Below are 14,914 nucleotides of genomic sequence, written 5' to 3' on the forward strand. Positions count from 1 at the left end.
TCTGCAGCATCGTCGACAGGACTGACTGCGGACCTTTGGTACAGAGCCGAGTGGAGGGTCTGAATCAGAGGTTGAGACGGTTCTGCGACCATGTGGGCTGCAGATTCCTCGACTTGCGCCATAGGGTGGTGGGGTTTCGGGTTCCGCTGGATAGGTCAGGAGTCCACTACACGCAACAAGCGGCTACACGGGTAGCAGGGGTTGTGTGGCGTGGGCTGGGCGGTTTTTTAGGTTAGATGGCCTCGGGCAAGTGCAGAAAGGGCAACAGCCTCAACGGGTGTGGGGCAAAGTCAGGACATGCGGGGACCAAGCAGCAATCGGTATTGTAATTGTAAACTGTCGAAGCTGCGTTGGTAAAGTACCGGAACTTCAAGCGCTGATAGAAAGCACCGAAGCTGAAATCGTTATAGGTACAGAAAGCTGGCTGAAGCCAGAGATAAATTCTGCCGAAATTTTTACAAAGGCACAGACGGTGTTTAGAAAGGATAGATTGCATGCAACCGGTGGTGGAGTGTTCGTCGCTGTTAGTAGTAGTTTATCCTGTAGTGAAGTAGAAGTGGATAGTTCCTGTGAATTATTATGGGTGGAGGTTACACTCAACAACCGAGCTAGGTTAATAATTGGCTCCTTTTACCGACCCCCCGACTCAGCAGCATTAGTGGCAGAACAACTGAGAGAAAATTTGGAATACATTTCACATAAATTTTCTCAGCATGTTATGGTCTTAGGTGGAGATTTCAATTTACCAGATATAGACTGGGACACTCAGATGTTTAGGACGGGTGGTAGGGACAGAGCATCGAGTGACATTATACTGAGTGCACTATCCGAAAATTACCTCGAGCAATTAAACAGAGAACCGACTCGTGGAGATAACATCTTGGACCTACTGATAACAAACAGACCCGAACTTTTCGACTCTGTAAGTGCAGAACAGGGAATCAGTGATCATAAGGCCGTTGCAGCATCCCTGAATATGGAAGTTAATAGGAATATAAAAAAAGGGAGGAAGGTTTATCTGTTTAGCAAGAGTAATAGAAGGCAGATTTCAGACTACCTAACAGATCAAAACGAAAATTTCTGTTCCGACACTGACAATGTTGAGTGTTTATGGAAAAAGTTCAAGGCAATCGTAAAATGCGTTTTAGACAGGTACGTGCCGAGCAAAACTGTGAGGGACGGGAAAAACCCACCGTGGTACAACAACAAAGTTAGGAAACTACTGCGAAAGCAAAGAGAGCTTCACTCCAAGTTTAAACGCAGCCAAAACCTCTCAGACAAACAGAAGCTAAACGATGTCAAAGTTAGCGTAAGGAGGGCTATGCGTGAAGCGTTCAGTGAATTCGAAAGTAAAATACTAGGTACCGACTTGACAGAAAATCCTAGGAAGTTCTGGTCTTACGTTAAATCAGTAAGTGGCTCGAAACAGCATGTCCAGACACTCCGGGATGATGATGGCATTGAAACAGAGGATGACAAGCGTAAAACTGAAATACTAAACACCTTTTTCCAAAGCTGTTTCACAGAGGAAGACCGCACTGCAGTTCCTTCTCTAAATCCTCGCACCAACGAAAAAATGGCTGACATTGAAATAAGTGTCCAAGGAATAGAAAAGCAACTGGAATCACTCAACAGAGGAAAGTCCACTGGACCTGACGGGATACCAATTCGATTCTACACAGAGTACGCGAAAGAACTTGCCCCCCTTCTAACAGCCGTGTACCGCAAGTCTCTAGAGGAACAGAAGGTTCCAAATGATTGGAAAAGAGCACAGGTAGTCCCAGTCTTCAAGAAGGGTCGTCGAGCAGATGCGCAAAACTATAGACCTATCTCTCTGACGTCGATCTGTTGTAGAATTTTAGAACATGTCTTTTGCTCGAGTATCATGTCGTTTTTGGAAACTCAGAATCTACTATGTAGGAATCAACATGGATTCCGGAAACAGCGATCGTGTGAAACCCAACTCGCTTTATTTGTTCATGAGACCCAGAAAATATTAGATACAGGCTCCCAGGTAGATGCCATTTTCCTTGACTTCCGGAAGGCGTTCGATACAGTTCCGCACTGTCGCCTGATAAACAAAGTAAGAGCCTACGGAATATCAGACCAGCTGTGTGGCTGGATTGAAGAGTTTTTAGCAAACAGAACACAGCATGTTGTTCTCAATGGAGAGACATCTACAGACGTTAAAGTAACCTCTGGCGTGCCACAGGGGAGTGTTATGGGACCATTGCTTTTCACAATATATATAAATGACCTAGTAGATAGTGGCGGAAGTTCCATGCGGCTTTTCGCGGATGATGCTGTAGTATACAGAGAAGTTGCAGCATTAGAAAATTGTAGCGAAATGCAGGAAGATCTGCAGCGGATAGGCACTTGGTGCAGGGAGTGGCAACTGACCCTTAACATAGACAAATGTAATGTATTGCGAATACATAGAAAGAAGGATCCTTTATTGTATGATTATATGATAGCGGAACAAACACTGGTAGCAGTTACTTCTGTAAAATATCTGGGAGTATGCGTGCGGAACGATTTGAAGTGGAATGATCATATAAAATTAATTGTTGGTAAGGCGGGTACCAGGTTGAGATTAATTGGGAGAGTCCTTAGAAAATGTAGTCCATCAACAAAGGGGGTGGCTTACAAAACACTCGTTCGACCTATACTTGAGTATTGCTCATCAGTGTGGGATCCGTACCAGATCGGGTTGACGGAGGAGATAGAGAAGATCCAAAGAAGAGCGGCGCGTTTCGTCACAGGGTTATTTGGTAACCGTGATAGCGTTACGGAGATGTTTAACAAACTCAAGTGGCAGACCCTGCAAGAGAGGCGCTCTGCATCGCGGTGTAGCTTGCTCGCCAGGTTTCGAGAGGGTGCGTTTCTGGATGAGGTATCGAATATATTGCTTCCCCCTACTTATACCTCCCGAGGAGATCACGAATGTAAAATTAGAGAGATTAGAGCGCGCACAGAGGCTTTCAGACAGTCGTTCTTCCCGCGAACCATACGCGACTGGAACAGGAAAGGGAGATAATGACAGTGGCACGTAAAGTGCCCTCCGCCACACACCGTTGGGTGGCTTGCGGAGTATAAATGTAGATGTAGATGTAGATGTAGATGTATTTTGTACCTTTGCAATTGTATTCTCATGTTATAAAATGGTAATTGACACCAGTTCATCATATTAGTAACTTGTAAGTTACATTTCACTGCACACGTTTCTGTTGGTCATAGTATATGGACAATTTGTGAGAAGTAGGGACTGTTAGTGTTTGCACGTGTGTTAATAATTCAGCAAGGGACTGGATAACAGCATTGCTGGTTCTAAGGACAATTCCTAAAACTTTGTGAGTGCACAAGTGGTGGTTTATGGACTTGCTATCTTCTCTGCAACACTCTTCGATGGTGATTGTGCACCTGCACAGTCGCAGCAGATGGCTGCTGGCCATCTCTACCAGGACTACAGTGGGGCTACTCTTTGATGACCCACCAATACCACAATCTCTACCAGGACTACAGTGGGCCTGTCCACAATCTCTACAAGGACTACAGTGGGTCTGCACCTCTGGTGGCCCACCAATACTCTCTACCAGGACTGCAGTGGGTCTGCTCTGTGATGACCTACCTAACAATCTTCTTCAAAACGTCGACTGACTCTGCTGTGGGTTTGCTCTGTTGTGGCCCATTACCTGTCAGCATGTCAAGAGTCAGCACTGTCTTTCTGTTGGAAGGACAACACTACTTCTTCAAGACTGCATGGACATCCACTACTTCCGTGTGCATTGTCTTTTACAGCTCAGACTTTGATAAAAGAAACGGCAGTTTTACTGTGATGAATGATCAGGACTGTCTTTATGGACTGTGAGAAAATTTTAGCTTTTGACCAACATTGTATAAATAAGTGTGTGCATTTGATTTCTTTGTTATTGTAATTATGAAAAATTTTATCAAATCATTATTGGCCACTGGCCAAAAAAAAATTGTAAAATTATTTTGTGGGGAGCATGGGGGCTATGTAAGTAGGCTGTTTATGTTTTCTTTATGTAAGTAGGCTGTTTATGTTTTCTTATTGGCAACGTTACGTAGCGCTCTGTATGAAAATCACTGGCTGTGCTGTGTGCAGTATGTGGCTAGTTTGCATTGTTGCCTGCCATTGTTGTCATGAACTGCTATAGCTGGATGTGAACAGCGCGTAGCGTTGTGCAGTTGGAGGTGAGCCGCCAGCAGTGGTGGATGTGGGGAGAGAGATGGCGGAGTTTTGATAATCTGTAAGACTGGATGTCAATTATGAATATTAAGGTAAATACATTGTTTGTTCTCTATTAATATCTTTCATTTGCTAACTATCCCTATCAGTAGCTAGTGCCTTCAGTAGTTTGAATCTTCTATTTAGCTGGCAGTAGTGGCGCTCGCTGTATTGCAGTAGTTCCAGTAACGAAGATTTTTGTGAGGTAAGTGATTTGTGAAAGGTATAGGTTAAAGTTAGTCAGGGCCATTGTTTTGTAGGGATTATTGAAAGTCAGATTGCGTTGCGCTAAAAACATTGTGTGTCAGGTTGTATAAGTTGTTCTAAGGGGACGTTTCAACCTCTTCAACTGCACGCGAACTATGTGCCGGACATCCATCATGTTGGAAGTACATCGCCATTCTGTCATGCAGTTAAACATGTTGTAGTAACATCGGTAGAACATTACGCAGGAAATCAGCATACATTGCACCATTTAGAATGCCATCGATAAAATGGGGGCCAATTATCCTTCCTCCCATAATGCCGCACCATACATTAACCCGCCAAGGTCACTGATGTTCCACTTGTCGCAGCCATCTTGGATTTTCCGTTTCCCAATAGTGCATATTGTGCTGGTTTACGCTACCGCTGTTGGTGAATGACGCTTCATCGCTAAATAGAATGCGCGTAAAAAATCTGTCATCGTCCCGTAATTTCTCTTGTGTCCAGTGGCAGAACTGTACAGGACGTTCAGAGACGTCGTCATGCAATTCCTGGTGTACAGAAATATGGTACAGGAGTAATCGATGTTGATGTAGCATTCTCAACACTTTTTGAGATTCCCGATTCTGACGCAATTTGTCTGTTACTGATGTGAGGATTAGCCGCGACAGCAGCTAAAACACTTACTTGGGCATCATCATTTGTTGCAGGTCGTGCCTGACGTTTCACATGTGGCTGAACACTTCCTGTTTCCTTAAATAACGTAACTATCCGGAGAACGGTCCGGAGACTTGGATGATATCCTCCAGGATACCGTGCAGCATACATAGCGTACGCTCGTTTTGCATTTTGATCACAATAGTCATACATCAACACGATATCGACCTTTTCCGCAATTGGTCAATGGTCCATTTTGACACAGGTAATGTATCACAAAGCAAATACCGTCCACAATGGCGGAATGTTACGTGATACCACGTACTTATACGTTTGTGACTATTACAGCGCCATCTATCACAAAGCGAAAATAGTGGTCCAACTAAAACATTCATATTTCTTTACGTACTACATGAGTATGTAATAAAAAATGGGGGTTCCTATTTAAAAAAAGGCAGTTGAATCCGTTTGACGTATGGCAGCGCGATCTAGCGGGCAAACCATAGCGCCATCTGGTTTCCCCCTTCAAGCTAGACGAGTTTCGTTATTTGTAGTTTTTTCGTTTGATGCTTATTTCGTGAGATATTTGGCCCGGTCACTATGAGTGGACCATCCTTTATATATACATACATGAGCTACCCCATTAGTGATAGTGCGAAAGTCATCGTGGAATATCCGCCTGTGGGGCGATTTTAAAATAACTATGTACATTCTTTTCTATGTGGAGCAGACGACATGCTGTTGACCAAAACATCTATGTAACGAAAAGCATTAGCCATCTCGAGATGGGCGTGGTAGCCCGGAACCGGTTATGGCACTAAAATAAAATATTCTAAGAGTATTTGTGGCTGGTTGCGTCATTCACCAACGAAGAAGGTTTTGTCGACTGTTGTTTACAAGGCTGTTCCTCATTATGTCAGAATAACTGCTTGTGATAATATATCGAATAATGGACAGGATTAGGAGGAGATTTCCTTCACAACTTTAAAATACAGTACGTGTTACGGACCGCTACCAAATCTCCGCGCCCAGCAGCTGCGCGCTCCAGAAACGCACCGCTGGCCGCACTCCTCCGCTGCTGACGTCGCAGGCCGCCTACTCGCGCGTGCGCTTCACAACCCAGCGATTGGCCACCCATTGTCACTCAGCGGTTGGCCTCCCAGAACATACAGCGACCCTAGCTGCCGGCTCCATTATCTAAGGAGCCTTATTGAACGCCGCTACTGACATCTACAAGCAAGTTCTCATCGTACTTTGTTTCTACTCCACAACTCGGAAGTGCTACGCTGCTGTGGACCTGCTGTTCGACGTTGATACGGCTGCGTTCTGGACTTGGAGAATTCGAATGTTCGACTTCAACATTCAATAGGCTTAATATGTCAACAGACTTGTGATTTCCGCCAGAATTCGGAATTTAACTGCACTTCCTGGACATTCGTATAACCACCATCAATTTATATAATTTTCCATAAAGTGTTCATCTACAACTTGGCTCTTGGTGGTAGATTTATTGTATCAGCGTTGTGCCAATAAACCCTGGAGTGGTGACATATTTATTGTGTTATTCCTAGTTATAACACAATAAAATGGCGACGAGCCAGCAACCATCTACAGTATATTGGAAGCTGTACTAACGCAATTTATTCATCAGCATGACGAGAACCAGAAGCTGCTACTGAACACCCTCCACCTATTTCTTCAAAGCTTCCTGCAGACGCCAGCAACACAGCAAGTGGCAGCCCTCCCTTCCTTGGATGAGGCTTCAGAGGATTGAGAAGACTATGAATGAAGAACACTGGAGCATTTTCGCGTATTCAAGGTAAATGACGCCAGCCTCGTGAAATCTTTGCTTTTGTCTTGGTCAAAACCTGAAATTTACCGGCTACTGTGCAATTTGGCCCCATTATCTAAGCCCTCATAGTTCACCTTTCGTTCGTTGTTGACTAAATATTACCAGCGAACATGTTATTTTATTACTTCTAAAAGTAAGGAGTCATATGCAGAAGAAATGGTCAGGGACATGATCATCCAGGGTACTCCACACAGGGACTTCCAGTACGAGGCACATCTACTCGAAGACCCGTCATTAGACAAAGTTGGGCCGGCTGAAGTGGCCGCGCGGTTCTGGCGCTGCAGTCTGGAACCGCGAGACCGCTACGGTCGCAGGTTCGAATCCTGCCTCAGGCATGGATGTGTGTGATGTCCTTAGGTTAGTTAGGTTTAACTAGTTCTAAGTTCTAGGGGACTAATGACCTCAGCAGTTGAGTCCCATAGTGCTCAGAGCCATTTTTTAGACAAAGTTGTGCACTTACCGCAAAGCTTCGAAGTCATTCGAGCAGCAGGCAAGAAACTGGTGTCGTGGATCGACATAGCAGCCATTAGTGTAGACACATCCGAGCCAGCAGCCAATGGCCACTCCAGTGTCGATTTGGATGTAGCTGGTGTACAGGAGGGGCTCCGCACCATTAACCGACAACGTCCTCCACCCTGTTCGAGCCGATCAAACTGGTCTTAGGTACCGAAACGATTGCCGTCATGTCTTAGCTTCTGTATGTCGTAAGTCCCATCAGGCAAGACAGCGTAATGCCCAACAGATGGATGTTCATCTCGTAGCCACAATAGACCACGGAGGAACACCTTCGCAATTTGAAATCTTCGTTCAATGTCTTAAGAGAGGCTGGCCTAAAATGCAGAAAATAAAAGTGTTGTTTTTTCCAGCCTGAGATTGAGTACCTCGGTCACCTCCAATAAGCTTTAAGTAGAAGAACAAAGTGCAAAGAGACCAGTTCAATTACAAGCACACACTGACGCAGCCGTAAGCATTCTGAATTGCAGTACCAATTTGAAACTTGGTGCTCCTCCCTTGAAAGAAACAATGAGGCGTCTAATAGCATAACAGCATATAATAAGCATAAAATCCGAGTAGGTGATCCAGTCGAACCGCCAACGACATGTCATAATGTCACCCACTTTACTTTGTTAGTTGTTAACAGTCATACCGCTGAGAACTTGTTTGGACTCGAGACTTTTCAGAAATTTGGATTTTCAATAGACGATTCTGTGCATTTGGTATCCGGACACTTTCCGTACTCGGACCTAGAGACATTTGCCCGGATTAGGAGTACCTGTTCACTCCGGAACTCGGCACCTCAAAGGATTTCGAGCCGCAAATCGCATTGAAACGTAATGCACGGTTTTAGTGCTTTTGAACCCACGCCGTTCCGTTAGCTCTCAGAGACCAAGTAAAGGAAGAACTGGATCGCCTAACTGCAATTGGAGTTCTAGAATCTATTCCTTCTGTCGCATTAGTCATAGTGCGAAAGCCATTGGGGAAGATCCGCCTGTGCCGCGATTTTAAAGTAACTGTCAATGCCCAATAAGAGATTGAGACATGTCCTATTCTGAAGTCGGAAGAATTGCTTTTAAAATCAAAAGATGCAAACTTCTCTAAAATAGATCTAACGGATGCATAACTCCAACTTCCATTTGATGCAGAATCTCAACAGTTTCCTGCACTTAACACGCCGCACGCGCTTTATTGTTTGAAACGCCAAATGTTTGGAATAGCAAGTGCCCCCGCCATTTTACAACTGCTTTTGGAACAATTAGTACTCAAAGTGGATGGACGCATTAACTGTTTGGACGACATCATTGTAACGGGGAGAACCACAGAGGCACACCTTCACAATATGAAATCTTTATTCAGTATCTTAAGGGAGTCTGGCCTAAAATGTAGAAAAGAAAAGTGTTGTTTTTTCCAGCCTGAAACTGAGTATTTCGGCCACATTATTTCCAGCTTGGGCATTCGTCCTCTGGACAAACATGTCGAAGTCGTACTCAAACTTACCAGACCAACAACGCTTAAGCAACTTCGTTCCTTGTATTACCGAAAGTTCTTACCCACAGCAGCAACTGAAACCACCCCATTGTCCCAGTTATGCAAAAAAGGGATGACTTTCCAGTAGACACCATCTTGCAAGCGCGCCTTCTACAGGTTGAAATCCCAGCTGTTGACACTCACGGAGGCGGGTGGCTCTGAGCCTATGCATCAAAAACATTGACTGACAACCAACACAGATACTCCCAAATAGAGAAAGAAGCACTGGCTATTATCTTCATATTAAAGAAATTCCACATTTTTGTTTATGGCACAGTGTTTCATCTCGTGACAGACCATAAACCGCTTATCTTCTTATTCAGTCCAGCACTAAGATTCCAGACCGGACTGCTCACCACCTTCAGCGCTGGGCCTCATTTTTGGTGCGCTACCGGTGTCACATTCACTTCCGCAACACGACTTAGCATGCCAACGGTGGTGGCTTCGCCCGCCTTTCCTGGGGACCCAATCCACAGTTCGACAAAAAAGCGGTAGCAGACGCAACAGGTAGCAACGAGGTACTCCAACAAGTTTCGGGTCTCATACTTAGTGGATGGCGCAAACGAGAACCTGCCAAGGCTTCTGCAGCATTCCTTCAATTCTTTAATGCCCACCATCAGCTGATGTTCATCGATGGAGTAATTCTACTCGTTCCGACGAGGGATACTCATGAGTAGTCGTTCCTTATTGTTTACTTCGGCACGTCCTGCAACTATTGCACCAAGGTCCCTGGGGAGTACCCCAAACTGACTCACAGGTTCACTTACTGGCTGGGCATGAACCAGGAGATTGAACGACTCAACCAAACATGTCCATCCTGCCAAAGCCAGCAGGCAGCCCCACGACATTCATTTGCTTCTTGGCCACTATGAGCTCGCCCTTTGTAGCGGGTATGCTACAGTGTTTAACGCCATGCTCTTGACAGTGGTTAATGCTTACTCCAGGTTTCCGTACGTTATCCGATGCAATGCCAGGTCAACCACCAACACCATCATAGTCTTAGAAAAACTGTTGCAACTGAAGACCTGCCACAAGTTCTCGTCACTGACAATGGTCCACAGTTCTGTAGCGAGAAGTTTCGTGGTTCGCCGCATTCAAAATCCACTCTTCCATTCACAATCAAATGGAGAAGCCGAGAGGATGGTCCACACTTTCAAAACTCAGATGAAGAAGTACCTCCAGGATCATTCCAACAATGCATCACTAACATTTTGTTTTTAGGAGTTACAGATGCACACCCATAGGAGACAAAAGTCCTGCACAACTTCTCAAACAGATGGCAACCCCAGACCCTCTTGAGCCTGCTCTTGCCGACGCCACGGCCAGCACCACCACTGCCTGCTTCCAAGTTCCGCCCTGCGACTATGGTGTGAGCGAAAGGATTTGGCTGCCAAACAGCCTAGATTCCAGGGCTGGAAGGTCTTCAGGGTGCAGTTTACAGACCAGGAGCTTCTGCAACATGCCAATCAACTTTCTCCCCGAATTGTTTCCCAGCAGTTTTTTCCTTCCCCCTCTCCACACCAGCATTACCAGTCACCTTGTTCCAGTCCTATCCCAAGCTACCCAGTCAGAATAACACCAGATCTACACATGACTTTTTCCCACAGCTAGCTGACCATCACCACACCCGAACAAGAGCAGCTTACCCCAGACGTCGCCCTGTCACCAACAACGAGTAATTCTGTAGGAAGGTGATGACATGCCGCCGACTCCTCCTGACTTCGCTGCCTAGGTCCACACCACAGAACCTTTGCCCACGGTCAGGGCGTTTCCGTCCGATGCTCCTGCGCCCCGAGTCACCAACGCTGCTGAGGACTCGGATTACAGCCCCTTACATGAGGCGATTATTTTCAGGACATGCTTTCCTGCTTCCCCAATGAGGAACTGCTAAATCTCCGCACCCAGCAGCTGCGCGCTCCACTACGCGCGGCCCAGAAACGCATCGTTGGCCGCACTCCTCCGTGCTCGGCCCGTTGCTAACGTCGCAGGCCGCCTTCTCGCGTGCGCGCTTCACAACCCAGCGATTGGCCACCCATTAACACTCAGCGGTTGGCCTCCCAGAACATACAGCCTCCATTAACTAAGGAGCCTTACTGAACGCCGCTACTGACGTCTACAAGCCAGTTCTCATCGTGCTTTGTTTCTACTCCACAACTCGGAAATGCTACACTGCTGTGGACCTGCTGTTCCACGTTGATACGGCTGCGCTCTGGACTTGGAGAATTCGAATGCTATACTGGAACTTGGACTACAACGTTCACTAGGCTTAGTATGTCAACAGACTTGTGATTTCCGCCAGAATTCAACATTTCACTTGCACTTGCTAGACATTCGTATATCCACCATCAATTTATGTAATTTACCATAAAGTGTTCATCTACAATGTGGCACCTGGTAACAGAATTATTGTATCAGCGTTGTGTCAATAAACAGTATGAAGGTGATATATGAGTATTTATTGTGTTATCCCGTTATAATACAGTACATGTGTCAGAAAAGCGAGACGTTCAGCACGAACTACTGCATTCTTTCCATGTGAGGAGCCTGCAGGAGGTTTTGCTCGTACCCACTTAGCTCATCTTTTCGTGTTTTGAAAATGTGCCTTTTGAGATATTATTTCCCTGTCCGTCCTGTAATTTACGGAACAGCATTCGAAGACGAAAGGTACGTCCTATTTCAAATGCCTAGGACAAGCACGAGACCGATCCATCCTTTCCGAAATCGAGAAAAATTGTACCGCACACGATTAAAGGACTACTTACATGTGGTTTCTCTCCTAAAAGTTGTCAGGCGCATTTTCTCTGGAGTTTCGGCACGTATTTCCAATTTCTTGTTTGCAGTGTGTAGTTGGTGTCAGCCCAAACAAATACTGCTCATCGCGTTTTTAATACGACGCACATCATCGACGGAATGCAGCGGTTTGTTTCCAGTTTCAAACAAAATGATTTTTAAATCGGAATTTTAGGTGTCTATTCGATAGAGCGCTGCCAGATTAGTCTAGTGCGATATTCGTTTTACCGATGTGTATTAACAGGGACTGTGAAACACGGAAAATAACAAACAGTACTCCAGCAGCGCCTGAGCAGCTCGGCGGCAGCAGGCAGCGCTGCCGTTGCTGCAGGACTGGTTACTCCTCGTGTTTCCAGTGTTCTTGTTAATACATATCGGTAAAATGAATATCGTGCTGGACGGATCTGGTAGCGCTCTATCAAATGGGCACTCAAAACTCCGATTTAAAAATAATTTTGTTCGTAACGAGAAAGAAACCAATGCCCAGCTTCATACCTTTATATTAATCAACTAACCTATTAATGACGACTAAGTGACTTCCTTTTCGTATTACTTTATTATGAACAGCTTTTTATTTGTTTTAAAGTACTTATTAATAGGATAATTTCGCCTATACAGTACTGTCATATACAATAATCGTGACCATTGTGATAGTCCAAACGAATATACTTCCTTAAACGACAAATATATTTGTCATTGTCGCCTTGATTTGTAGTTTATCTAGTGCTACTACGGGCAAACGTGCTTCCATAACGTATGAAGTGCCATAAAAATCTCAAAATACAGTCAGAGATTGTTATGGCCTTAGCGACAGACTATGCAAGAAGCGAGAATTACGTTCTAACCTATATATTTCGCATTTATTTACCTCTTTGCATTTTATATTCGTATTTACTTCTCTTCAACGACAGGTTTCTGTAAGTATTATGGTCCAAAGTTAGAAGTTACAACCAATTGGTAACAGTCGAACATGGTCATAAGAAGTAAATTACATTTTTTTCCTTCTTCTATTTTGTACTTTGTACACTGATGGGAAAAAATCGCAACACCAAAAGAATGTTTAATGTAGAGTAATGACACTTTCGGGAGTACATTTGTCTAGGTGCTATATTTAAGTGATTAGCACTCCAAGATCATAGATTAATGTGGGTGGGATATAATCCACAACAAATGTGAAATGCTGGTACATTAATGACCAGTGTAACCGCCAGAATATTGAATGCAAGCATGCGAGTGCGTATGCTGTGTGTTGTGCAGGTGCCGGATGCCAGATTGTGGGATGGAGTTACGCGTCTGGTACACTAGTTCCGTCAGTGCAGGGAATCTTAGTGCTGGTTGTGGACGACGCTGGAGCTGACCTCCGATGATGTTCCGTATGTACTCGATTGGAGAGACATCTGGTGATCGAGCAGGCCAAGGCAACAAGTCGACACTCCTTGGAGCATCTTAGGTACAGCATATTGGATTACAATATCGGTATGTAGGGGAACGTTATAGTGTTGGAAAACAGCCCCTGGAAAGCTGTTCGTGAATGGCAGGACAGCAGGTCGAGTCACCAGACTGGTTTGCAGATTTGCAGCCAGGGTGCGTGGGATAACCACCAGAGTACTCCTGCTGTCATACGAAAACACAATCCAGGTCATTACCCCCGGGCGTTGGTACAGTGTGTCCAGCACACAGACTGGTTGGTTACAGGGTTCCAGCTGGCCTCCTTCCAACCAACACACGTCCATCACTGCCACCGAGGCAGATCCAGACTTGGTCATAAAACACAACGCAGCTCCACCTAGACCTCCAATAAGCTCTTGCTCAAATGGTGAATCTTCTGCGTCAGTGGAATGCACGGAGCTGTCCTTGAAGTTGAGAGGCACCCACATGCCTTGCTCATACTGTGGCATCAAGCAGTCAGGCCTGCAAGATGAGTGGTCTGCCAAGCGAGTGGATTCATTCTTATTTATCGAGTAACATGAACTCTCGTACTCACAATTAAGTTACAAATCATCCTCCTGTATGAATAATACGCAACGGAAACACGCCTCTGACTATCAGTAATTTACAGAACTCTTACTGTACACTACGCACTGGCAATACCACATTTTCTTTCCTTTTTTATTTAACGGCTTTTGTCTACACGTGGCCACCGCAGTGAATATGAATGGCACACACATTATAAATTCGGGACATTATGGCAACATACAATTCAATGGAAAAGTCCACCAATCTTTTTTTTTTCACTATCTTATTTATTCCGATAAATTCTCTAACCTAAACACACAAATTCAATAACCTACAACAATAACACATGAGAAATTCCGCACAGTGGGCATGACTTTGCATTGGTGAATCTCTATATTATGGTCTCGTAATTATTTAACGCTACAGTGCACTTTCTGGATAGGATGGTGGATCTTTTATTATACCTCACACTTTGACTCTCATCATCACGAAACTTTCCTCCAGACCGAGCGGTAAAGAAGGAACAAGCATAACCCACTAATCTTTTGAAACTACCTTGCTACTCTCCCATGCAAACCACACATACCCAAATTACATGACATACACCACACTACGACATGGAATACAAAACACTAAATAGACACAACACTATCACTTTCAGCTTTCCCACTTCAATCAGTATTTACCCCAGTTTCACACGACACTGCCCCACTTCGTAATTCTACTTTCCTACTATGAACTCTGGAGATATATGCACGTCTTCCTGTGCAATGCAAGCCAAGTGGCGTTGCTGGATATACGGCCGACTCACCTTGTTTCTCTCTCAGAGTTTGAATCTAGCATCACACGGAATCGTATCACGCAAAGTAATATTAAGAACGTATTCATCACACACGCGAGTCCTCAACTGATACCACGGACGAGTACTCCTCTTTATCCTTTGTCTCATACACAGTTTGAGACTCACACAGTACTCACCACGTGGAAGTACTCGTCTCTAATTTCAAGTCCTGCACACGCCATTTCTTAAATATTTCAGCTTATGGTACACACGCTATTTCTTAAATATTTCAACTTATTGTACACACGCTAGTAAATCAGCTTAACTTAAGCACACGGAAGTATTTCAACTTATTGCTACACGTGGTTTCATTGTGACCATTGGTCACTTCCGTAGATTA

Source organism: Schistocerca cancellata, chromosome 6 (genome assembly GCF_023864275.1).
Source record: "Schistocerca cancellata isolate TAMUIC-IGC-003103 chromosome 6, iqSchCanc2.1, whole genome shotgun sequence".
Lineage (NCBI taxonomy): Eukaryota > Metazoa > Arthropoda > Insecta > Orthoptera > Acrididae > Schistocerca > Schistocerca cancellata.